Source organism: Drosophila subobscura, chromosome O (assembly GCF_008121235.1).
Source record: "Drosophila subobscura isolate 14011-0131.10 chromosome O, UCBerk_Dsub_1.0, whole genome shotgun sequence".
NCBI lineage: Eukaryota > Metazoa > Arthropoda > Insecta > Diptera > Drosophilidae > Drosophila > Drosophila subobscura.
In genome coordinates this window covers 27,524,652-27,551,913 of record NC_048533.1, presented here as the reverse complement: position 1 = coordinate 27,551,913, position 27,262 = coordinate 27,524,652, and the positions used below count along the sequence as shown (strand labels likewise).

General features: G+C 43.5%; 1 protein-coding gene across 2 annotated transcripts in view; it reads left to right on the top strand.

Moving 5' to 3' along the window:
* Positions 1-27,262, top strand: part of LOC117897409 — a 61,266-nt gene that overhangs the window by 6,655 nt on the left and 27,349 nt on the right. The window lies entirely within an intron of this gene.

Below are 27,262 nucleotides of genomic sequence, written 5' to 3'. Positions count from 1 at the left end.
CCTCTGCCACTCTGAGTGCTCCGTATTCATATGCAAATATCTCTGAGACCCTTTCGTTGCTTTGTTGTTTCTGCTGTTGTTGCATGCCACTTTTGTTGTTGTTGTTGCTATTATTGTACGGTGCGTTGGCGTCGCCGTCGGCATCGGAATCGGCACCGGCGTCTGCGTAACTGGCGCCCAAAGCTTGATTTCAATTTCCAAGTGCTTCCTGCTGTTGCTGCTGCTGCGGCGTGGCGCTCTGCTATTTGACATCTCAAGCAGCGTTACAACTTGGCTGCCACCAGAACAACAAGCAACAACCAAGAACAACAACCAAGAGCCACAACCAACAGCAACCAGCAAGAGGAACTTGCAAGAGAAATGTAAGAATCAGGCACTGGAAATGCTGGATGCTCTTCAAAGAACGAAAAAGTTTCTATGAAACAATTGGGAAGAGTTACAAATTTATTTTAATTAAATTTAAATGGAGCCGCGTCAGTCACACGACATGTATGCTGTTTTTTTGTTCACCATTCGCTGGCATTCTCTTGTACCGCATTCGCTTGTGCATCAGAGTCCATCTTCATAGGCTTAGACCAGTCCCTGAACGATATACCATCTAAAGTCTGACATATTTCCTTCCCTGGAACCTTTTCTACTAGTGTATTTAGAACAGCAAACAAACAGCACCACGCAGGAGAGGGTTGGGTGGTGGAAAAACAGTTGAAACAACAACTTGAGGAGTCAACGTTTTGCTGGGCGCAATAGAAAACAGAAAATCGGCTCATCCAGACCACAAAATGCAAGGCGTTTGCCGCTCTTGACTGGAGTGTGGAGTGGCACCCATGAGGATGGTTGCTGGTGGATGGGAGGCTGGCGTATGACGATGAGCCCTAAATGCTGCCGGCGCCGAAAGAGACAGCTTAAAATGGTTAGAAAGAGGGAGAGAGAGGGCGAGAGAGAATGGGAATAGCAGCAGACTTTTGCGGTGTCTTGAGCTCCGCCTCGAAAGCCCCGAAAACTGTTCCTTCTATCTGTGTATCTGTATCTGTACATGGCGCATTTTCCCTGATTAAAGTTTCTACACATGCACACACCGCCCAAAAAGGGAAAATGGCGTTGGGAATGAGAATGAGAGACTATGACGATGGTGTCCTGCCTAGAGAGGATCCTGCGTCGCATTATTCGCAGCAGTTTTGCCTCGTTTTATAGCCTCATTGAAAATCTCCGGCATTTCCCTGACAGCTTTAAACTGATTGCTCCGCTGGTGCTCCTGGTGCTGCTGCTGCTGCTGGTCGCCTTCGATTCGATTCGACTCGATTCTCCACTGCTCACGTCCGCCTCTTACCCCCTGAAATGTGAAAATTCTTGGGGAAAATCAGTTAAGTACAACATGGACGGACATGGACCTTTCCCGGCCCTCGCCCTCCCCCTACAGAGCCCTGCGGCAGAGTCGCACTTAGCACGAGAGCAAAGATTTTACTTTGGGGAAAGTATTTTATAAATTTCATAATCTTCTGACGCGGATGGAGGAAGGGTGGGGGGAAATGGCGATGGCAAAGGAAGTGTCTGTGAAACATATTTCCTTTTTTTGTGCTGACAATTATACGAAAATCATCCCCTCTACAGAAAGAGACAGAGAAGGAGACGAAGACACACCTCCCTTCAGACACTTATCTGACGCGTGCGGTGTCCAATAAAAAACAAAATTCTATTAGTTAAATTAGGAAATTGCAGTGGACGAACATTTTTGATGTCACTAGAGTTTTGAAGAGTTTTTTAGAGCTGCTGAAAGCACTTCCAGAGGTGGAAAAGTGTTGGGAATGTGCCATGAAAAGAATTGCCAGATTTATCTATGGTGGCCGCTTGCAGCAATCATCCTCACTCTTATTAGCAGCCATTCAATTACATATAATTCCCATTGCTTAATAGTTTACACATTCCAAACATTCACCATTCAAAACCGAGGGACATTGATCAGATCTTCTTTCCATCAAACTCTAAAGTATTGTATTCATTTCCTAATGTATTTTTCGTCTAGACAAAGATGACATTTCAGTTTCTGTTTATTAACATTCCTGGTCTGACACAAGTAAACCAAATAGATATTAGCTATAGTATTGGGGGAAACCGTTGCCTGTCCCGCCAGACTGGAAAAATAAGAGGTGCAAAAAAAAATAATCGGGCGACAATTAATTTTCATTCATTTCTGTTGATAGAGGCTTTCATGAAGAGCGGCAATGGAGCACTTCTTCTTGGTGCTTTGGTACTTTTCCGCTCCGTAGACACATACGCATATTAAGGCTTCAGTTTGTGCCATAGCCGGAGCCACTTCTACATCTACATCCAGAAGCCCATACGGCTCCATCCACGTGTGCGCATTTCATGGAAAGGTTTCTTAGTGAAACAAGTGGCAGCGTTATGGTCGTGTATTTGGACTAATTGGATACCTCGTTTATTGAGAACATTTTTATGTGCATTCCTTTGTTGCCTAAAAAGGGTTTAGCATTTATTTTAAATTCATTGGACAACTAATAATAATATTTAAATCAATATAAAATTAGCTCTCATATCCATTATTATCCTCACCTTAGTAGAGCGCCCCAATATACCCCAAAATCTACTCCACCGAGTGCAGGGTACCAAAACCAGAGAAACACCAAATAGAAGAAAAAGCGACTAAAATGAAAGAAAATATTCCCCTAGTCAGCATGACATTTGTAATTTAATTTCTCAGCCTCCCTTCCTCCCTTCCTCCCTCTCTCACTCCCTCCTTCTCATTTTTCCTCCTTCGGCAACATGTGCCATGCGTCCGTCCAACTTCTTGCAAAATGTTTGTATAAAAAATAAATATTAAAAAAAACCCTCATGAAAACATTAAAAATGAAATGAAAGCAAACTCCAGCAGAACCCTAGTCACCCCCCCGTCTCCCACTCTGTGGCATAATGCGTAAAGTGCTGCCGTTTGGCAATTAAAATTATTATTAGAAGTTAGTTGGCATAAATTTTGCGTAGCCGTGGCGCCACATTAGCAAACTTTTTTAGCCCCTTCCCCCATTTTTTACAATTTTAGAGCCAAGGGGGGAGTGGTAGTGGGTGTGGGCCATAAACGAGAAAACACTTTAATAGCATACAAACGGGCCTCGGCTCTGCTTTAAACTGGGTCTAAAGTTGAGGCCTTATCAAAAATGGCCTAGATGAGGCAGCATTTCCGCACCAAATTTGGCTCTGGCTCTGGCTTGCAGCTGTGGCGTGTGGCAGCTGCGACCTAAAATTGAAAGAGGCAAAAAGCCTTAATTTTATATGAATACTTTTGCAATTGGATGACTTTGCGGCGTTCGGGCATTGAAATACAAATTTTCATTGCCACAACTGGACTGCAAATGTGGACTGCCAGCTGTAGAAGTAGTTACAGGTACAAGACCATACAATTTCATAGGAAAAAGCATTATCAGATCGTACATTCCGTAAGTTATTTTCTATGGTTATGACCTCCCAAAGGAGTCCAATCAATATAAAATAAATACGAGCATTAGTGTAGATTGAATTGTGATTGCAATCGTTTAGGGACTGCCACAAACTACTTACAGCACAGAATGTGCTTCCTGAATGTGCCTCGTGGGAGTCCAACTGGGAGATGCCCAGCAGAAAAATATAACTATAAATAAAATTCTCATATAAAATAGTTTTGCAATTGGTCACAACTTAAGTTGGACAAATATCTAGTGCTAGTTTCTTTTACTGCATCGAATTGGTAACTAGAGCAGACAAAATGGGTTTTTAGCTCTCTCAATTAACCGAAGAACAGAGATATGTATGAGAACATGTACGCTAGGCCTAGCCAATCCATTCGGTCTGCTCTACACCCAAAAACGTTCATAATTCATGGCTACCTGGGTTCTATTTATAAGCCACTTTCATGCTTTACCTGGCCAATTGTTGGGATTCTTTCGATATGCCAACCAATCGTTCCTATGTCGCGGCTTCAGTACCTCCCCTGGAACTCCGCCGGTGGGCAATATTGTTTGTCATTGTTCGTTTCGACTGCTTTACGCACAAATACAACAAGTACAACAAATCAAACAACTACAACAACGGCAACACTTTACAAAACAACAATGAAAATAGCACTTACAACTTGAACCTGGCCCCCGCAACACCAATCCCCTCCCCTCCACTCCACTTCACTCCACTTCCCTGTGTGGTTGGGCAATATATATCCACTGCCCTGCGCCGCTGGCCGTACCCCTCTCTGGGGTCCAGCTACAGGGCCCCAGCGACAGTGGCAAGTACAAATAAAATCCATTAAAAGTAGTACCACGTGTAAGCCGAGTTTTTTTTCCTCCTTTTTTTCTGGCCCCTGCCCGACCCGGCTCTCTCCATCCCTCTCTCTCTCTCTTTCTGTGTTATTTATTTATTTTTTCGTATTAGAATGACGCATATTATTGACGTACAACAGCCAACGGAGGCAGCAAAAAACAGAAACGCTGTAGAGTAGGAGATGTATCGATTACAGGGATACCCATTACACATTTCAATATTTCTTTATGAGCTATTTATACCCTGTACTTATTTTTTTTTATTAATTTATTTCAAAAATCGAAATTTGTTTCCCCAATAACCATTGCCGAGGGAAACATTATTCCTTCCACATTTTTCTTGCCATAATCTGTGAGATTCGAGAATGAAATATTATGCCCAACATTTTACTGAAACAATACACCCCAATGAACTCCGCAGTCACCTGGGTATAATAAGAGACAAGTACAGAACAGAAGGAGACTGGCGCAGGGACAGGGGCAGGGACAGTAATTGACGCTTTGGCCAAATAAGAAAACAAAAATTGCCAAATGCCAAAGAACTTTTATGTCCGATCATGTCGATAGGTGAGTGTTGCCACCTCCCCTCCACCCACACACACACGCACACACTTTACCCATTTGAGAGCAGCAGCAGCAGTAGAAAAATGTTTAGTCTGTTCGAGCATAAAAGCAGATTTCATGGTGCCCGTTGCTGGAGGGCATCCCAAAGGTAGGGGAGGTGACACCTGTGCTGTGTTTTGTTTTGTTTTTTCGCCTAGTCATTGTGTGGTCAGAGGAAAACAAAACAATTTATATGTACATCCATGTATCTAGATCTGAGTACTACACGTACACACGCGTAGATTTGTGTGCCGTACACCCCATTAAAAAAATAAACGCCACATTCAAGTACTTTGTTATGGTTGTTAGCCTGGACCCGTATGCCAAGTACTTATCGAAACATTTCCTTTCATGTGCGTTATATGTTTTTAATGTGCAAATGTATCTACATAGGCCGAGGGCCTACAATGGCCAGCCAGCCAGCCAGCTAACCAATGTCATTTATCTGTCTCTTGTTCAACTTTGAGTGACAATCCTCCCATTCTGCCATCCCCGACATCCATACTACTACTCGTGGTAGTACTCTATTCTTCTGTGCCATTTCTCTCCATTTGTCCTCGTCCTCCTCCGTTGTCTGTGCTGTCATTTGAAAACAACATTATTACTACTTTTATTATTATTATTGCGAGTATTATCAGCAAGTTTCGAGTTCATTGAATTTGACTAGAGAGAGTGACAGAGAGAGAGAGAGAGAAGTAGAGGTGCGGTGTGGTGGGTGGTGGGATGGGATTTTGCACACGAGTTCCGTGCTGAAACTGGAACCAGAGAGAGAGACAGAGAGGAAGCGAGAGCCTTGGCAAACAAAGTGGGTCATCGTAATCAACACAATCAGTGCCTAGGAATGCTACGTGGGCTGCTCTGCTCAGCTCTGCTCCTTCTACTTTCTCCTCTTCTCTTCTAAAATGTCTCCCATCCAACTTTCGTGCTCTCGCCATGACAGCAGGCAAGAACAACCCATGATGATTGCAATAAATGAAATTAATGCGTATTTGAAAAAAGCCAGACAGGCGAATCAATTGACAGAAATGCTGCTGCCTCGGGTCCGGGGGTAGCAGAGGAACAGAACCTGAGCATAAGAATAAAAACAAGAAAGCAAAAAATCACACACACACACAAACAATGAAAAGTAAAAATATTTTTTTGGCATTCAACGGAATCTCTGCATGGCACTGGCGTAAACATGACTTTACAATGGAGTTTTATTTTTCTCTCTCCCTTCTTTTGGGTCTAAATATAGACCATAAAATAATGGCCAAAAGAAATTGTTGACTTTGCCATATGACAATTTTATACGCATAAATATTTCTCCATGTCAAATTATATTTTTCGTGTGAGTTTCTCCATGCCAAATTGAATTGAAAAATATGTCAATTAGTCAAGAGATTATCTGGTATAAAAAATAACTTTGTGAAAAATTGTGTACTTGCGTTATTCCATTTGGAAACCAATTTATAGCATTTATCGTTCATATTTAATAGATTTAATTTTGATAGGAAATCCTCTTTCAATGAACTGGAAAATTAATTTTTTTTCCATCTTGATTGAATTGAGTTATTTTCTGGGAATTCAATACACTTTTTTGGTATCATTCATGAATTGCAAACAAATATTTCAATAAACCAAACAAAATTATAATTGATATAAAATTACGATTGAATCTATTTGAAATGAATAACTGATTTATGAGGAATTTTTGTTTGGCAAATCAAATTAATAATCATTAATAATATTATGCGATTTTGCAATTACATTGAATTTATTTTTTGGAATGGTTTGTAAGCTCCCAAAAAAACCCTTCATAATGCAGCCGAGGGGCTGGTCTCTGCCTGCCGGACGAAGGGGCGCCGATGTAGAGCTGAGGGCAAAAGCGGATATGGCAAGAATTATCTGTAATAATCCCAGAAAAAACTCCATTAAACAAGTACTTTAAGACTCAACTCCTTTTATTGCTTTGTCCACACCCTCCAAGAGCCTGCCTGAGAAAGGTTTTGCGGCATTTCGCTGAAAAATGATTAAATAATCGCTGAAAAATACCCAAATGAAAGAAAAAACCAAGAAAAAAAGTACAGAGCATGGCGTATAATTTATTAATTTGTATTCCACGCTTACCAATCAACACCAGAGCCAGAATCAGGCACCAGGCACCAAGAGGCCAGGGCCAAGCCCCAAGTCTGTCCGTCACTCAGGCAATGCCGGGCAGACTGCCGCCATCAGGCCTAGACCCAGTCGCAGGCCATGTCTTTGGATAAAAGCATTCCCAAACCCGAACCCAAATCCGATTCCAATCCCATGAATGAGCATGTATTTGGAGAGGCAAAGCTCTTACAGCCGCTTTGCGGCTAACTAAATAATAAAATGCATTTAGCATAATTAACTTAATTTCATAAATATATAATTATATTTAGTCATGCCGCCTCCTGTGCATCCCAATGTCCATCTCCCCCTCCAAGTGCATTGCATGTGTCCCGGGCATATTTTAGGTGCCTAGCCAAGCGTAGAGGAGTAGCCACGAAATTTGTGCAAAAACCTGCTCAAATTCAACCAAAAAATGTAGAAGTATCTCAGAAAAAGGAGACAAGACACTCTTTTGGTCTTTTGCGCGCAAAGGGTGTGTCCATCCGTCCGGCTGCAATTAAATTTGCGGCGCACAGAAAAATATAAAATTGAGAGAGAAAAATACAACAACGAAAACGAAAACCAAAACTCAACTAACTCAAAAAAAGTAGCATTAAAAGGAGGAATAAATAAAAAAATATATAAAAAAGAAGTCAGCCTGCAAATTGACACGAGATATGAACACGGACACGGCGGACAGGCCGAAACTTGGCTCGGGTTTAACACTTCTTGGCTTTGGCCACGGCTGAAACTGATGGTCGGTTTTTTTTTTGGTGTTTCTTTCCGTTTTTTTCGGTTTTCTGTTGCTTTTTGGCAGAACAAAAAAATAAACCCCACCACTTACCTGCTGCTCCGTGGGTCTTGGGTCTGGGGGGATCAAATGTTCGTGCAAGCTCGTTAAAAAGAATTTGGTTCACTTGTTGTTGGTGGAGCTGTCTTTTTCCTTTTTTTAGTTTTATTCTGTTTGTTTCTCCCTCCCTGTCACGCTGTGGAGATCGAAAAAAATCCACAGGCTGTACGCTAAAACTGGTTTCTCGAACTGCATTCTTTTGGGCCACGTTTATTGGCGCTGCCAGAGCACACAACGCAGGCACACAGGCTCTCTCTCTCTCCTCAGGTTTTATTTCATCTTGGCTTCTTGGCTTCTTTTGCTGAAAAGCAAAATTGAATCATATGCGCTGCAATTTCTATGAATTTCAGACAAGCCTCCTCGCAAGCCTCCCCGATGAGAGGCAGCTCCTCGTCGGCAAAAGGCATCGTGTTCGTGTTTGGTTTCGGTTTCTGGTCTTCTCGTCTCTCTCTCCCGCTCTCTCCTTTGTCTTAGCAGAGAGTGGGATTCCTTCGTGGGAGAGGAGGAGGGAGGAGTCGTTGTCCCATTGGCACAACTAAATTTAGTTTGTTGTTCTTTTCGAATTTTGTGCACGTTTCGCGCTCTGCATGATTAATTGTTTATGCAAATTGCTGCTTTGGCTTATAAGGCGATACAGCAAATACACACACACATCCATACACATCTATCGTTTGTATATTCTGGTAGTTTCTTTGAGAGATATTATGATTTCAGTCCGCTGATCATTCATTCAGTTTGTCAGTCAGGCATTGGCATAATTGATTCAATGCCCGCTCCCTCCTCCTTTTGCACTTGTTCTATTGGTTCCCGACTTAGTGTAATCCCACACAATACACATGTACACTTAGGATTTGCCACAACTATTTAATTAATACTCAATTAGCTCACTCTCGTGCTCATTTGCATAAATATGCGATGTGCCCGCTATGTAGCGACTACTCATTCAGCATTCATGGCTATGGGATATGGCATATCAATGCGTTGGGGATAGAGCGAGAGAGACGTGATTAACTTTGTTTGCAAATTAGTTGCCCAAAGAGGTCCAGAGATAAAGTTTTAATTAACATTACAGTTAATCCGCTTAGAGCTTAGACTCTCTCCCTTGCCTCTTGTCTATAAATAGTACATGTATTATAATGTGGCACAGTGTGGCCTAATGGTTCAGGCATGACTGCAAAACAACAACAAAGTTTCGCCAAGAATAACTTCAAAAAATGTTTTAAAACAGAAAAAAATAAACCCTACAAATAATTCTTGCCCTTTTTTAAAATGATTTTTTATTGTGTTTGTGGGTTATTATTTAATCGATGTGTATGTACCCTTACTAGAGGGCATTCGGGACTAGCAGTTGTGATCGAATCCTAAGATTTTTGTTCATTTTTTGTGCACAAAATCAATACGAAATAAATATAATTAAATACATAAATAAATTGCTTTCTGTTTTTGTGTATCTAATCTTTAATCTCTGTGAATCTCCATCTCTTTTCATCATGGATTGTCCAATTTAAAGGGTAACTTACACTGCGACTTCCCAACACTCAGGTTTTCCCTTTCTTGTTGTTTGGGGTTTTCCTTTTGGCCAGCAAGCATTACGTTTAATGGCCCAAAAATGAAGAAGTTCCAGCCACGAAATGTATTTGGAAAAGGCCGCCGTTGTGGGGGCTTTCCCCACCACTTGGAAGCGATCTATTAAATGGGGCCGTTTATCTTTTTGGTAATAGGTCTACGGACACTGCGAATGTAGAACAAGTTCTTTAATGTGTCATTGCGAAGGGTTTTGGGCCTGGTTTGGGGCTGAGGCATACAAATTTTCCAGCAGCACAATTTGTGTGGCTGAAAAATGAGAAACTGAGAAACCGGGAAACCACTGTGCCGCCAGCCGTTTGACATTTTGCCCCGCACAACGAACTATCACACGAATTAACATAGTTAGAGCCAAGTGCACGACTTGGCATAGTGTTTGTTGGTGTGCGCCGCGGTGGGGTGGCGGAGGGTGAGCTCTTAGTTCATTTACACACAATCGCAATAGTAATAGAAGGCAAGTGCACTCGTTGTCGCTGACAGGTAATTGTAATAAATATCTCGACTAATTGCCTTTGAGCTCTACGCGATTTATCTTAATTAAACGCACAGTCAAGCACGCAAAACGTAGAGCGTCAAAACAAACCATAAACCGAGTCGACATTCGAGTGGATTTTCCACTGGTGTGCAGCTTCTGGGAGATTTTCCAATTCGTGGAAACATACAAATACTCGAACAAATTATTGTTTCGTGGCAAAAAATGGAATGCTTGTGGGTCCAAAAAAATATCTTGGAGCATGGAAAGAAATTGATGAATTAGCTGACAGGCGTCGTGCTGTTGACTCTGTTGCTGATGTCGTGGCAACCTGGGGCACAACAGTCGAGGACTGAAGCACGTACCGTAGTACCACGGGCTGGCGCGGCGTATGCGTATTTTCTAATTAAATGGTTGGCACCCCTCCCTACCCATGGGAACCTCTGTTTCAGCTACTTTCCCTTTGCCTATTCTTCAGCTTCGCTTCGGCTGCTCCGCTGCGTGTGCTTTAGTTCCATTTTTCCCAGATGCTGTGCAACCTTTTGCTCTAAAACGTGCCACAGCCAACAACCCACCCTGTGCGACTTTTCATTTCGTGTTGATGCTGCGAAGAGTGTCCTCTGGTGTCATCAAAATGGCTGCCATGCGACCATGCGACCGTGCGGCCATGTTATGCGGTGTGTGTGCTTCATCTCCAGACCCCCAGCTACCGTTCATAAATGTTAGACACCCCCCTCCTAGCACCCACTCACACTCTCTGGTGTATTTTGCTGTCATTTGTAGGTATTTCTGTTGTTGCTTTGGTAACTAATTGTCATATTGCCCCCGGAGAGGATACTGACAGCAAAGCACAGTGGAGCCCTGGAGCATGCCTCCTTGTGCGCGTGAGGCTTTGTCTCTCTCTCTGTGTGTGTGTGGGGTGTTGAACAGGCCAACTTGCGCATATGATTCAATTTCATATTCATTTATATTTGTTGTTGTTGTTGTTGATGATGCTTATTTTTAACTTTTTAAATGGAAATGCCAACATCAATTGAATTATGCGAGAAATGAAAAACATTCCATATTTGCTTTGCGCATATTGGCAGCGGGAGGAGCGTCTGTCGGTCCACACGGCAGATGCAGGGCTGTCTGCATGCAGGAAGCCGAAAGCAGGGAGCCTTTGTAGCAGTTTTTCCAATAATTAATCACCACCGAGAAGCACCCAAAGGCACTGAGGGCACGGAAGGCCCTGTGTTACGAGAGCAGGCAAAAGTGATTTATGCAAGTAGTTTAATGCCCGCTTACATAATAAGTGGAACTGTGGCTGCGACACACACAAACACAAACGCACACACACACACAAACAGTGCGTATACGCAACGTAAATTACCCAGACAGCCATTATGCAATGATTCTTTCAGCTCTCAGTGGCCCCACCCCGCCTTTGTTTCGTCCTTTTTCTCGTTTCATTTCATTTTGTTTACATTGTATTGGCCTTTAATTAATTGGTTTTTATTTCTGGCCTTATCCAGACTGCCAGATATTGACAGCCAACAACAGCAGCAACAGTCGAGCAGTTTCCTTTACCCATTCCATGGCATAGGATAAGTCGAAAATCTCAGGCGACACTCACACACAAACACACTAAGAGAGGAACTTGTTGATTTGCGAGCCTAATTAATTTTGCCGCTGGCAAACTAATAGAATTTGCGGTCATCTAATAACCGAAAACCCACTTAGCAACACATAGCGTATACGCAACATTTGTCCACCCAGCAAACACATCCACCACGTGTCAGCTGTCCAGCTCCACAGATTTGTACACACATCTATCTATCCATCTGCGTATGTATCTTTGTGCCGCCCCCAGGACCGAATGAAATTTCGGCTGCTATAGAAACTAGACACTTGATGGAGTGCGAGTACACGCATACAATATACATAGATAGATAGGTATGGCAGGTGGAACGGCACCAAAGACCGAGTCAATATGTGTCCTAGCAACGCGTTTGGTTGGAGGCGCGGACAAATGACAAGGCTATTTGTTTTATCCAGGACACAGGTGGGCCCGAGGGCTCTCTTTTTGGCTGGCATTTATATTTCAAGTGGAGAGACATTGGTACTCCAGATGAGTTATGAGGTAAACAGGAGAAGAAGTGTATCTGCACTTAAAGAAAAAACTCTGAAATTTAAATTCAACAAAAACATAAACCAATTTATGATATTAAATTTGTAGGAAATGAACAAACAGAAAAATTTAATTGCGGTTTGAAAATGTTACATTTAAATAAGAAATTAAAATTTAAATGAAATATTTTCATTTTAATGTCGAAATGCAAGAGAAAACATTCGTTCTCATGTGCAATTTTCTCCTGGTGTGTTTTCATTTCCTTTTAGCATGAAAACACATCTACTAAGAAGCTTACCCATTACAAATAGCATTTAACAAGGATTAATTTATGTCCAAACAAACACTAAATTTCAGTGTCAGGTGTTTGGGTTTTCAGCGCCCGTATAATAATTCATCAGTTCTGTTTAAACATTAATTTTTATGTGAGAGAAGAGCTTCCATTGAAAACGAATGGAAACCTGCCACCTGTGCATAATTCAATGTTCATTAACTACTTAAAAAAAGCTCTTCAAAAATACTCATTTCATTCTACACATAATTATAGGCCATTATATTGATGTTTTTCTTAGTTTTTTGTTTCGTTTTTCGTTATAAACTGCCTTAGGGGCCTTAAGCCCTCGTTTACATGGAAAAAAAACTTTTGAAAAACAAACAAATAAAACGATCAAAGCAAACAGGATGGGGGGAAAACCCAAAAAGCCATCAACTTGGCTGGGAGTGGAGTGTGAGAAGATTACATGACTTTCGGCACGCGTGTGGGGGCTCTTAAACGTCTTCCGATGATGTTGCCCAATTAATCAAAGACATGATTTGTGGCTGCAATTCCCACTAAACGGAATGCCACCATAAATCACGCAATACTCGTAGAAAGAAGAAAATAATGGAGTATGCCCCGCATATGGCATCAAGACATTTTCATTGCCTAATGAAGCATTCGATTTTGCATTTGTCGTTCTGCCCAAAGATTCAATTTGTTAATTAAATTCGGTTACAGGTGGCAGCAATTGCTGCACAGTGCAAAAAAACAAAACTTTTTGCCCCACATGTGGACCCCAAAACGAGCATCGAATGTTATGGGGCCAGAATCTGGTTTTGGCTTTGGCTTTGGCTTTGCCTCTGTCTCTGGCTCTGGCTCCTCCCAGTTACATGATTTATTGTTGTTTGTCGAACGTGAGCGCCAGTGTGTGTGCCCCAAACTTTTTCTAAAGTAATTTGCGACAAATCATAAAGGCATTTGTTTTCTTCTTTTTTTTTTGTTTGCTTCCCCATGCGGCGCAGAATTTATGCGCTCGCTCACATGTGTGTGGGAGTGTGTGCGTGTGTGTGTGTGGTTCTCCCTCAGGAGAAGCTCAGGTGTGTCAGATTCGTGGCTGTGACGTCTATTAAAGCCACCTGGCAGTCAAAAGACTGAATTATGAACAGCAAAAAACAAAATAATAGATGGAGTGGCACCTCACAAACTCCACAAAGTCGGAAACTCGGCAAACTCCACAAATGGCCATCCATCGGCTGGCCCTTTTAGTAGACAAACATAATTAACACTTTGATATAATTTTTGCAGTTTTACAAAGTCACAAAAGTTGAGGGAAAAGCCAGGCAGGAGTTAGCACTAGCCGCCTGGCGCTTCAACGCCAGGGAAATCCATCCATTAACATAATTACGTAGAAACATGAAATTATCATGTAAAGGGGCATCCTGTACTGTTCCTGTTCCTGCTGCTCATGCTGCATTCCTGGCCCCGTCTTCCTGGTTGATTTTAATTTGTTTTGAGCTGAACGGAGCAGAGCAGCGTAGAGCTGAGCGGAGCGGAGCCTCAGCAAAGAGCAAAAAACCAACACGTCCTGCAGTACATCATCGTCATCATTAGCGCGAACAGTGTTTCCTTCACAATGATAGCAAACAGCATGCAAAAGGGAAGGGAGTAGGGGCCAGAGGATATATACTCACCGAAAGAGGCAGAGAGGAACTGCGGGAATGGCAGCTTCCCTTTTGCATAAACTGGCTCTGGCTCTGGCTCTGGCTCGGGGTTTGTGGCTACGGATCTCTGGCTGCTGCTCGCTGCTGGCTTCTAGGGTTCGCTCGGTTTCCCCTGCTTATGCTTCCTTATGCCAGTACTCAACGCCACTTCCTTCAGCTCATTCATCTCGCAGCACGCACACAAACATGGAACCGAAAAGAAAACATGTGAATATTACGACTAGAAAATGCCTTGCATAAGGGAAAAATACTTAAAAAATGAATATGCCAGTGGTTAGTGAATATCTAAAAGTAAGTTTGTTGTAGGCTAATCATGCAGACGTAATGTGTGCACGTAACGTTTGTCATTGCATTGCAGCAAACTCCCTTTCCAAATACTTGCTACCTTCCTGCAATATACTCCTTGCACTCCATAAGCTTACAGGGTATGCAGCGGCAGACAGGCCTGGGCGCACATAATTCAAGTTGAGCTCGTGGCACAGGGAACACGCGGTCTGGTTCTGGGTTCTGGGTTCTGTGTTCCTTTCCTTAGTACTGGGATCTGGAGCTCAGCTGTCGCGGCTGGCAGTTTCACTTCACGCCATCATCTTATTGTCGGGAACCAAGAGTCGAGTCGGTGTGCGTTTTGGGGTTGGGGTTGTCTGTGCCTGTCTGTTTTTGAAAATTTTGAAGGGTCTCCTTGTGCCTTGTGGCTTGTTCCTCCTTTTCTTATACCCGTTCTTTTTTTTGCGTTCCTTCATTGTTTTTTCTCGATGAGGTTTTCACCCCTTTTCTTAGGGAGGAAGGCAGCAAGGGTGTAGTGGCCTGGCCGTATCCCATTTTTCGTGCACTGTGTTAAGTGTTTCCTAAATTGTAATTATACTTTTGCGTTTTAAGCTATTTTTTTTGTTGTTTGTCTTTTGTTTTTTTCTTGTTTATACAGTCCTGCCACATTGCCACATTTAGTCCTGTTTTCTGTGTCAGTTTTTCGGCTTTTTTGTTGCTGTTTCTCGCGCTGTTATTTGTGTGGTGTTTTCGGTGTTGTCTGTGTATGTTTTTACCTTCTTAATTTGAGTCAAATTGAAATTGATATGATAAAGTGCCAGAGCGCGCGTGCTGAATTGCAGAGTTCCAGGCATATTCCACCTCGTGCCTCGGTACTCGTTCCTGTAATTTACCAATTGCATTTTAAGCAGCGTTTTACCGCTCAGGGATTGGTGGTTGCATGCATCCCATGAATGTGTGTCCCGAGGTGTCACAGTCAATTGTAAAATATCCCAAGCAAGGGGTCGGCGCTGCCACTGTACCACATGACGTATGGGCAATTGTTGTTTAGGCTGTGGATCTCTCTCTCTAGCCATTTGTAATCCTAGTAAAAGCAAAGAAGTTTATAAATCATTTCAATTACATTTTGCGGCAGCTCGAGTTCTCTCTTTGTCTCCCTCTCTGTGTGACAGCTAAGATGAACTGGTTGGTGCCCCCGGTCCTTGGGAAACTTTTCGCCAGCAAAAGCAGAAAACTTTGACAAACTTTTCGCCACTTGACATGTTTGGGTGTGTTGACAGGACAGACAGCTCCTCCGCTCTGGCCATAACTGCTGCTGCTGCTGCCTGGATTAACAATTGAAATATGCTATGCGAAGTTGAATGCATCAACTTGGAACACTGCCACATAATGCGGCAATTAAGCTGGAAAGGTTTTGCTGAATGCCGAGTTGTGGGTGGGAATTTTCTTTGACAAACTCATTGATATGGACGACAGCGTGGGCAGGGGGGAAAATGGCAAGGCAGAGTTCACATTTCATTGAGTTCAACCTCTGACAATGGTTATCTTGCGCTGGCACGAGCATTTCTGGCCACTGCATTGGCCATTCCATTACTTTATCTCTAGCCCATTATGTCTCCGCTAATATGCCAGGCATCTCCTCCTTGTGGCCACCTTTTTTCTGTCCACTGCCAGCTGCTGCCGCTTCTGCTCTTACTGCTGTCCACTCCCCCATAGACTTCCGCTGCCACCGCTTTATGTGTGCTCTATATAATCAGATATGGCATTTTATTTCTCGTGTCTGTGACTTTGGCTCGGTCCGTGCTTCCTTTTTCGTAGGGCGAAAAAAAAAGTAAAATTAAATGCAGATAAATATCAAATAGAAGGTTGCAAGGGGAGAGAAAATATACATACAAATGTATATGTACACACATATGTACAATACATATCTCTTATGATATATTTCGCAACATTTATCACAAGTTAATTTGATTTTAATGAAATAAATTCAGCAGCACAGCGGGCCCTGGCCAGGCCAGGCCACACGGCAGCGTGGCAGCCGTGGCAGACAAACTGGAAACCCCGGACTCAACGCCAGATCTCAAAGGGTAGATAATGTTAATGAATAAATGCGAGGGAATCGTGAGGTCATCAGCAGTAGCAGGAGCAGCAGCAGCAGCAGCAGCAGCAGCAGCAGCCGCAGCCCCCTGCTAGGGGCAACTGGAACATCCATGAACTTTCGACAATATTAAGCTATTCCCACTTTTTGGTGGTGGTGCTGCTGCTGCTGCGGCCTGCACCACTTCACTCCTTGCCACACCACTCCAGCGGCAGCAGCAATTAAAAGGGCAGCAACGAGGCACAAATTTGTTTAGCTTTTTGGCGTAGCTCTGCAGCTGCCACCACGCGGGGGAACGTGACATGCATTTTTGGCGACTGACTATAAGTTTGCACATGGATGTATGTTTTTTTTATATGCTGCATTTTTATGGTTACATTTTTATTTGGTTGCCGCCTGTTGTTTTTCTTGCGCCTTCCATTTATTTTTTTCGGGTGACTCTTTCGCGTGTGGTGGAAAAAGGAATTAACATAAACGTCAGCGGCGCATATTTTAACTCGGTCAAATTGCCGGCGTCCGGTCCGCAGTGGGTCTCGCGGTACTCGCACTACTACTCCCCCCGTCCCCTCGTAGAAACCGCCATCTGTCCCACCAACCCCATGGCAATCCTCCTCCGGGTCGTTTGCATAAACAAATTTGCAGCGCCATTTGCCGGCCGGTTTCAGTTTGTGTTCAGTTTATACTCTCTTGCTGAGGGTCTTTATGACTTTGATCGGTGGCAGAGAAAACAAGAAAAATCCGTTAATTGTAAGAACTTCTAGAGGATAAGAAGAGTTATAAACAATCTAAGAGGACTTCGTAAACGAATCCGTTGAAGATAGATTTATCCTTCAACGGAAATGTTTTTATGCCCAGATAAACAGTGAACAGAAAGAGTTGACTGTCACCTTTAAAGCTTCCATCCAAAAGCCATTAGAACCTGAGATGGATGGATAATTCCACCAATCCATCACTAATATAATTACCTACGTATAAGACGGCTTTTTATTCAGCTTCTTACTTTCTTTGATGGATCTGTAAGGGTATCTGGAACTTCACTTGGCGCCCGATCGCAGGGCCTTCCTTTCTTGTTTAGTATATCTTGTTTTATATTTTGTTGTGTGTCGTTGTTTCGTGCTGCCGTCGCCATGCAGTTTGTTAATGAAAGTTCCCACCATTAGAAACAGGTTCGGTGCGTTGGTCGCGACGCCGGAAGGAGACGCCTCGATGCTGATTACGCCAAAAAAAATGCTGTTTATTTTTTGGTTTTGTATTTTTTGACAATTTTAAGTTATGTTTATGGAAATTAGAAGGCAGTCGGCGCCTGCCTGCTGTTGCCTGACTCATTGAAAGTATGGGGTTTGTCCGTGCGTCCGTCCATCCACAAACTGGTAAATTAAATTTAGAACAAATGGATGAATGGCACAGCTTTGTTTGCATTATTTCGTCATAAGCAAAAACACCAACAAAAAACAACAATACAGAAATTGATGCTAAACAAACTGAATTAATGGGGAAGGCAGAGTTCAATGTCCGCTGTGGCTCTGGCTCTCTGTGGCTCTGCGACTCTTTCTACTCTTTTTGCGATGGCACCGAAAAATGGCAGCGCCGAGGCGTGCCAAATTTTAAGGGTTGCTTCATTAGGCGAGGCAGAAACCCTTTTGGAATCCCCCAAACCAAAGCGAAGCCAAACCAAAAACCATGACCAAGTAATCCAACGTCCCTTAGAATGGAGATATATACATACATATGTACGTTCGTGTATACATTTCTTGAGTTTTTATTCAAAGGAATTAAGTGATAAAACACCAAGAGGCTCGTTTGGCAATCTTAAATGTTTCTTGACGATTTTTTTTCGCTGCAAAATCTGTGCCGAGCCTGCGGTGAATCATTAGCTGAATGGCCATAAACTATCCTTCCTACCGAGGCTCAGCTAAAAGCCTTATCCAGCTATTCAAAGTTCGCTTACTTTGCGAGTTATTTTCTTTCGATTTCCATGTGTTATCTTCTTTTTGCGCTTTGCATTGGATTCGATTCGATTCCTTTTTGATAGCTTGTGTCGCCATGAAGAGGAGCAAGTAGTAGTAGTACAATACATTAGTTACGCTTACGCTAACGCCCCCAGCTCGGAGCCACGCCCAGCGCAACTCGATAAAGCCATAAAACTCGATAAGGCAATCAAATGGCCCTTCCTCCTGCAGTTCCCCTGTCACCCCTCAAAGTTCTTTCGCTTCAGTTGCAGCTTGGTCGTCTTGCCCCCTCCGGTCGGAAGCCATAATAAAGAACTGCCAAAAAGCAAACGCTCTATGGAAGACGCTTTGTCAGCGCGCCCTCTCACTCTCTCTCTCTCTCTGTTGCTGTCTCTGTGTCCCTCTCTTTCTTGCACTCTCTATCTCCCTTTAATGGCGGCTATTGTAAAACGAAGCTTCCACTCTTTCAATACAAGAACTCCCACACCCATGATACGCACACAAACACACACTCCTCAGACGCACACACTCAAACACTGTTGTAGGGCTGGCTATCGAGTTTTTGATACCCTTTTTCGGGGGCATTGCAGTTTTGGCGGTCAGTAGTTTGTGGGTGTAAAATAAGGGGAAAAAACGGTTCTGTAAGGTATATGCGTTCTTAATTTGCCATAACATTTGAACACAAACTATATTTTTAGTTGCAAGCATACTACTATCTTATCACTAAATTTTTGCATGATGATTAGAATCACATCAAACTTAAAGCACCCTTACCTAACCTTAACATTGATAAATCTATACATTTTGATGGGAAAGCTTCTTCCTGCAAAGCTCTCTACCATCTAATCGAATTAAATTGTTCAACACGCTGAGAGGAAATTTGCAAAGTGAAAAAAGATATCATCCCATAATACAAATTTGAGTATTAACTGTAAAGCTTTTTGAAATCAAAGAAAATATTTAAGTGTGTAAATATGTAGCTAAAATTAAATCAAATCTCTTTCTGCAGGGTATCCAGAGCTGCGACACTCGCTGTTGCGCTTTCTTTCTGGTTTTATTGTTGCGTTTCCTTGGGTTATTTGTTAAGTATTTTTGCACGATACACTGTTGTTGTTGCTGCTGCCGTTTCATATGTACATATGTACGGACATACATACATACATATATACAATTTGACGTCATGCTTCAAAGCAACGTAAATCACCAAGAGAACGGAGCGAGAGAGAGAGAGAGAGAGAGAGGAGGAGTTGCTTGCGTAGGATATAATGGAGTTGCAACGGCGAAGGCTACAATGTCGGCGATGATGATGATGATGACGACGCGTCGCTGGGGCAGCAGACATTAAATTGACAGACGACCACCGACCGCACATACATATGTACATAAACACATGTATACACGTACACACACACACAGAGAGAAGACGAACACACACACGGATACATAGGCATGACGAAACTTACTAAAAATCACGTTGTCGTAGGCCATGGTCGACATGGGTCTCGTCATCGTCACAAAAACATCCTCAGCGTGTCATTCATTTTGTCTTTGTTTAAAGTCTTTTATGGCATATCGCTCTTGCCCCCTCATCCACATCCTTCATACTACCGTTCCACATACTCTCCGCTGCTCTCTGGGCCACTTACGGGTACGACCAGTTTTCTCAGTGTGTCCCCTCAGGCGGCCTCGAGGGGTTGGCTGGCAGACGACGACGACGACGGCCAGCAACTGCAACTGAAATTCTATTTACAGTGTAACGTAATATTTTCTTAAACTTCTGCCCAACACCCCTTATTTCCATACCCCATGTTGTTGGTGGCGTTGTTGCTTTTAGGTGGGTTTCCCATTGTCTGGGGGTTGCCCTCTTCAGATTCTTCGCCTGTCCTGTCTGTCTGGCAGATTTTGCGTGCGCTTCAGTTGACAGCATTATAATAATGAAGTTTGATTGGATTACATTGCAGCGGACATGAATGCAAAAACATTAACACAGTTCCACAGTGCCGCCTCCTGCTCCAGCCCCCTGCAGCTATGCCTTTCTCCTTCTCAGCTGCAATTTGAGTGGTGAGGCTTGGAAAAACTTTTCATAATTTCCAAGCAGTTAGTAAAGTTTCCCTCCATTTCGTTTCTATGACAAAAAGAAACAGGACCAAGAGTCTCGTCTCCGAGATGGGAATGAGGAAAGCAGAACGCGGTCCAGACGTTGAGCATCACGAAGGAGTTTGATGCCGGAAAAAGAAAGTTGCCATGGCCAAAAGTTGTCGTTCTTTTTCTTCTGTTGCCTTTCTTTCTTGTATCAAAAAACTCTATGAAGCGCTTAAAAATTTTATATACATTGACTTCCTCTTTAGCTTTTGTGCAAGAGCTGTGCTTCCTTCTTGCAGTTGCAGTTGCAGTTGAAGTTCAAGTTGACAGAGTGGATGGGGGGATGGTGGGGATGGAGGCGTGGAAGGAAATATAAAGGGAAGCGAATCAAATGTCAATAGTTTCCCCAAAAGTTGAAAGTTGAGCAAGATAAATGACACTTGGAAGATGCAACAGAGACAACACAAACAGCAGCCAGCAGCCAGCAGCAAGCAGCCAACTGCTTTCAATTTCAACAGGCGGAGAATATCCCATAATGAAAATGTTTTCTCAAATAAACATTGTACATTGATGGTCGGCCAATAGGGGATTGCCCGAAATTTGATGTTTGACAAAAGGAGTGCAGTGTCCTGCTCTGAGATTGATCTATGTGTATCTGCGGGTTGAAGGGGAACCATAAGAAATGATTGCCAGCAAATATTGAATTGGTTACTTAAAGGTTTACTTGCTTACACATGAATAGAGCTCAAACCGTCAGACCCAACGAAGCGATAAATCGCATAATCAAGTCATGAACTTTGTGAACTGATTGGAAAATATGCTACATAATGTTGCATCTTAATACTTTAATTTTTGTTGGGTTTACTTTCCTGCAGAAGCAGCTACTGGCTATGCATACACTTTCTTGAATAGCTAATCAAATGATCCATACATGTTTAAGAGTACGAGTACGAGTCATCCCGCATTTGTCAGATTACTTTGCTGCACAGACAGATACTCAGACTGACAGACGGACAGACAGACAGACAGACAGTCGCTTGATGGTGTCTGTTTTCCTTCTTGTCTGACAACCATCCAAATAAATGCAAAGCTTGTCGCGTGGAGGGATAGCTGTTCAATGATTGACATTTGTCATTGATGCCGGCAGCTCCACTCCACTCCGCATCCACCTAAATCTCCTCGTCTAAGTGAAATTTCACGTTTTCTGGCCACAGATAGAAACTCTTTCTGTTCATTTTTTTTTTGGTTTTTGGGTTGAGAGAGAGGTCTGGATTTGTTCATAGTTTTCGCTTCTTTTCGTTGCCGTATCATTTACCCATCATGTCACTCCGATTTGTGACTCTCTTTCCATCTTTCTATCTCTGTCGCTTCTGTTGCTGATATGCTGTGGTAATGCTGTTGCTGTTGCTGTTCGTTTTGCTGCCAAGTTCTCATCTTGCTACCTCTTATTAGTAGAGATTTAGGGGTATATAATCTTCCGACTACAGATCATTGCTTAGGCATAATTATTACAGAATTTAGATGCAGAGCAAATATATTTTTATTGCTTATAAAATCCATTATGTTGTTTCCTTTTACAGGATATGTTTTAGCCGCTTGTCGCGTATATCCTGGCATCTTACTTTTATTTGCATATTTACTTAAAAGCTGCAACAGCAAACAGCACAGAAAAAACCACAATCTTTGCCTCTCCTCTTCCCCTGTCTTACCCTCACCGCCCGTCGTTCTGCTCATTTCGTTCGCTTCTTTTCATTTTATCAAAACGATTTTTGTTATGCTATTTTAGCCACGGTTGGGTCGGGTCGGTTCGGCAGGGGGGGAAAAGGGTTTTTTGTGGTTCCGTCAGCTGCTCCTGATGCTGCTGCTGCTGCTGCTGCTGCTACTGCCAGCAGCGACAGCTTTGTTTCTGTTGTGGTTTTCCTCGTTTTTGCCACTGATGTTGTTGTTGTTGCTGCCGCCTGTTGATGTTGTTGCATTTGTCGAAGTTGAAGTGCAATTTTAATGCAAACAATTGAAGCTGAAGCGTGCAGAGCGCACGCAAGTGGAAGTGGCTCCAGCTTCAGCTTCAACTTCAACTTCAGTCTTGGTCTCCACACCCAGCTTCCCTGAGACTCCCTTCCCCCCTGCTGTCAATAGCTACTACTCCGCCCCGCCCAGATTCTGTCAGGCGTTTTGCGGTTGTTGTTTTGATGGTTGTTATACCCTTCAAGAAGGGTATCACAATAGTCCAGCACGAAGCCTCGCAGGTTGCATAAATTACTTCTGCAATCAATGCGAAAGGGTATCCAAAGTTTCGTTGCCCTCAAGTAATGTTTTCTCTCTTTGTTGTTGCTGTTGTTATTGTTGTTGTTTAATGCTTTTGCTGTTGTGGTTGGCGGTTGGTTTTTGTCGATGACGGCAACCGTCTATGGCCGCTGATGTTGGCTTATTGAAATGCATTTGTTCAATATGTTGTTCGACATGTTGCTTGCTCCGGCTGCCTGGCTGTGCCTGTGCCCTGGATGGATGGTAGCTAATGTTGTTCTTGTTTCGGTTTGCCTGTTGTTTGACTGTTGTTAGCTAAAGTTGCCACAACCGCAGTGAGTGCCGCACAACCACAACCATATAGTGAGTGCCACTGTCGTAGCCCCATCGCTGACTGTTGCAAATATTGACAAAGGCAACATGTACATGCGAGTGGGAGTGGGAGTAAGTGTGTGTGTGTGTGCGTGTGTGGGAGTGGAAGTGGAAGTAAGTTTTAGCACTATTAGCTATTGTTTGTCTTGAAACGGAGCTGTCGAAGGAGCCAAGGCAGCGGGGAGCACAGAGCAGTCACCAGTGGGATGGCAAAAGGAGCTGCTGTCTGAAGGAGCCACTATGGAGATGGAACCACGAGCCCTGGCCTAGTCTGTGCTTGCCACTTGATATTACGTATACGACCCGCCCGCTGCCTCCCTCTGCGTTTGTCTGTGTTTGTGCAACCAGAGAGTGACGTTAATGCGTCAAAAGTGGTTCGCTTCGGTTTGCCTCAGTTTGACTTGTCGTCTGGCAGTCAATGCATTTGTATTTGCATTTGCATATTGTATTATTTACAAGCTCCCCCCTCTGTAGCCCGACTGCATGCAAATAGTCAGGTAGGAATACCCCCACAGCCCCCAGCAGGACAAGAGGACAACATCGATGACGACTCCATTGTTGGCCAACAATTGGCAACATTATCGCTGCTGGTGGTCGAACAGTGCCGCAGGGCAAAATACACAGGACAGAGCAAAACAAAAAACAGAACAGAACAGAAGAGGAAAAAAAAGGAAAATCAATATTCTGTATGGAGTATCTATGACAGATGGTTCGGCTTTAGATTGTTACATTTGGTCTGGCTCTCTGTCTATCTCTGTCTCTGTCTGTCTGGTGGGTTGCTGTCTCTGTTTATTAAGTTAAACAACGCAACGGCAGCAGCAGCAGCAGCAGCAGGCACAAAAAGGATTCATAAGGATTCCAGGGGTACGCACCAGCACACACACGTTACATACACACATAAATGTATACATATATGTATGTTTGTATGTACATGGCATGTATATGGTTATACAATACATAAGGACCATTGTTATTTGCTCGCTGACGCAGCGCCCTGGCGGATCTCAGCCAAATGCAATGAGAATTTTGCAACCCTCCATTTGGGCAAGGCCAGGGGGTAGGCAGGAGGAAGAGCAGAGCTGTAGAGACTGAAGCAGCAGTTCTGGCAGGAGGTAGCAACCGCAGTAGCAGCAGCAGCAGCAGCAGCAGCAGCAGCAGCCGAGGCAGCCGAGGCAGCCGCAGAGGTAGCAAACCTCAGACATTGAGTGTTGAAGCTCAAATGTCGCATTGCAATAAACTTTAGCCGACAATTCTCTCTCTCTCTCTCTCGCTCCCTGTGTGTCCGTGTGTGTGTGTCATTATTATGCCTGTCAGGATGTGAGGGTAGGGCAGGGCCGGAAAGGACACGACAGGGGGTGCATTCAAGACTGGAAGGACCCTGCCCCCTCTCTCTCTCTCTCTCTCTGCCATCTTTGAGTCAGGTAACGCATCAAGCACAAATATATTAGGATAGGTTTCGGTTAACGCTTGCATTTTGATGTCATCCACCCATACATATGTATGCACATGCATTCATGGGTGTGTGTGTGTGTGCAAGTCTGCGGCGAGGCTATTGAACTTTTGTGGCACTCCCTGCACGAGTATGGGTGGGGGGTATCTATGTGCGCGTACGGCCAACGCTGCCAAAAATAAAGCGAAGCGCCTTTGGGGGAATTCGTTGGAAAAGTAACCCTCGGATGGACGGACTGCACTGCAGTTCAAAATTCATGGCAGTTCAATTCAACAAACAGCTGAAAATGGCACTACGTTTCCTCCACTTCTCCCCTCAAACACCATTCGAGTGTTAGCCTTTGGCCATTGGGGGGGTTAAGGGTTACAACACCTGCACCATAGTTTGTGGGGAGGCGGAAATCATCATCATCAAACAGGATATTCAAAGCTGCACAAAGCTAAACTAAACTAACAAAAAAAAGAGAAGAAAACTAAATCCCAAAACTATCGTAATTGCCAGAACAAACCTTTGGCCATATGGCACTTGCTCAAAGCCTCATGACTTCGAGCTGAGGGCCAATTAGAGCGTATTCGTATTTGCCATGGCCAAGACAAGGGACCGGGTCGAGGGCCACGGCCAGTGGCAGGCCAAATGCTTGTTATGCAGATTGTGCACTAAGCCATTTTCCCGCAAGACCCTTAATTAAGATGCTGTCGAGATGATGATGATGATGCCGATGAAGAGAGATATGAGAATCCAGCACCTAATATCCAAGCAAACGTACATATATGTGCCCTGGCACTTGGCACTTGGAACTGATTTGCAGCCAATGTGTTTTGTGTCTTGGGGCTGGAATTTCTGGCTGCAGTTTCGATAAATTACTTATGATATGAGGAACGGCTCCAGTCATCCAGCCTGGCAGAAGGTCTTTATCATAATTCAGTCACTATTCAACCAAAAAGGGACAGAGGAAATCTACTTAACCTTTAGTCCTTAAATCTCCACAGATTTGGCTGGCAAGCCGCCTTCTAAGCAGCTTAGAAAATTATGCAGATGACTTTCTGGGGAATTGTGTGGATGGGGTGTGGTAGGGGAAAAATTCTTCGTCTAAGCTGAGAGGCGTTGTAATAAACATAAATATGATAATGTGTGCCGAGTATATCCTTCTAGAATGTGTTTTGATTTAAATGGGTTTTTCGTTTGCTGCTGCCATTTGCAGCTGAAGTTTCTAATTTACTCCTTTGGCTACATGTCTGGCTGTCTGTTTCTCTTGCTGGGACACTGATTCTCATTCTGATTTTAACTTTGGTTTTGTGCGAAGTCTGTGCGGGGCGAAGAAGCATCCTTTCTGCTTATCAGTGCCTCTGCACTCGACATAACCAGGCAACATTTTTAATAATGAAATTGTTCACCAAAAAAAGAAAACTTTGGAATGAGCAAATTCTTGTAGAATGTTTTCTAGCTACCATTCCCAGCTCCAGCTACAGCTACGGCTACAGCTCCCTGCCTCAGTACATCCGGCCCTGGCAGCAGAACAGGACCTTCTCCTTCCATTGCAAGAGCGAGAGTGTGTTCCCTGGGAGTGAACGCATATTTTAGCATAATGCCTCAAATTATGTGCTTTCTACGCTATGCAAAAATTTAATGCCAGCAAAATGAGCAAAGGCACAAAATTGCCCTGAAACCCTTTTTGTTGTTCCTTAGATTGTTGTTCGTCGTCCCAGTCTCTGTACCGTTTGTCTCCTTGTTATACCCTTAAAAAGAGTGTCAGATCTTCTGCTCTACGAAGGATCATAGGACGCATCGAAGGTAGTTTTCGGTGCTGCTGAGTGCGAGGGGGAGATGGAAGTGTCTGGCCAAGTATTGGCAAATAAATGGGTTATGAGGTAGCAATTTTTCGGCAGCAGTTTTATGAGTTCGATAGACACCAAATAGATAGACACTATCTACTAAAGTGTATCTAATGCTTCGCCATGCCATTGAGTCTCTTCTTTGTTCTCGTTGATGATGTTGTTGTCAGTGGCGTGGCGTGGCGTGGCGGTGCTGGTATGGCTGCTGGTTGCAGTGTTAGAAGCGAGCTCTGAAATTATTTTAGCTTTGATGGTATTTTTTCTGGTATTTTTTATGGGTATGTGTGTGTGTTCGTGTCTGTGTGTGTTGCCACAGGGGAGGTGATGCTTGCCACGGCAGTCGAACAGACTCTCTTTTTGCTTGCTCAATTTATGCAAATTAAATTGCAATACTTTATGTTTCTTTATGTCACCAAAACAGCCCACACAGTGCTTCTCGCTCTCACTATCTCTCTCTCTCTCCCTCTTTCTATCTGTGCCGCTGAGGCTCTATCTCTTTTGCACTTTCAAAGCTTTGTTTGTTGAGGAACAAAAATTATTAACGTAACTTTGATAAATTATGCTCATAAAAATTGCTTAAACGGCAATTTAAGCACGCCCAAAGTTAGTTTATTTTTTTCGCCTTTGCTGTGCCTCGATTTATTGGCCCATACACTCATTTGGGGCACAAAGGCTCATTTGCCGAACACGATTCCACGCGAAGTGGAGCTACCAAAATACGCGCTACTAATGGAGCGGCACAGCCACACTCGGTGTGCACCGTGGGTGTGGGTGTGCTGCTGCCTGACGTATGGTGCTGCCGTGCGTTAGATTAATAACTGCATCTGCAACTGGGACCGAAACTCAGACTACTACGATGAGGCTGTCTGCCAGTGGTGCCCCCAAACTGTGCCGGTGAACGACACCAACTGAGAGTCTCGTGTGTGTGTGTGTACATATGTGATTCATTTGTGATTGCT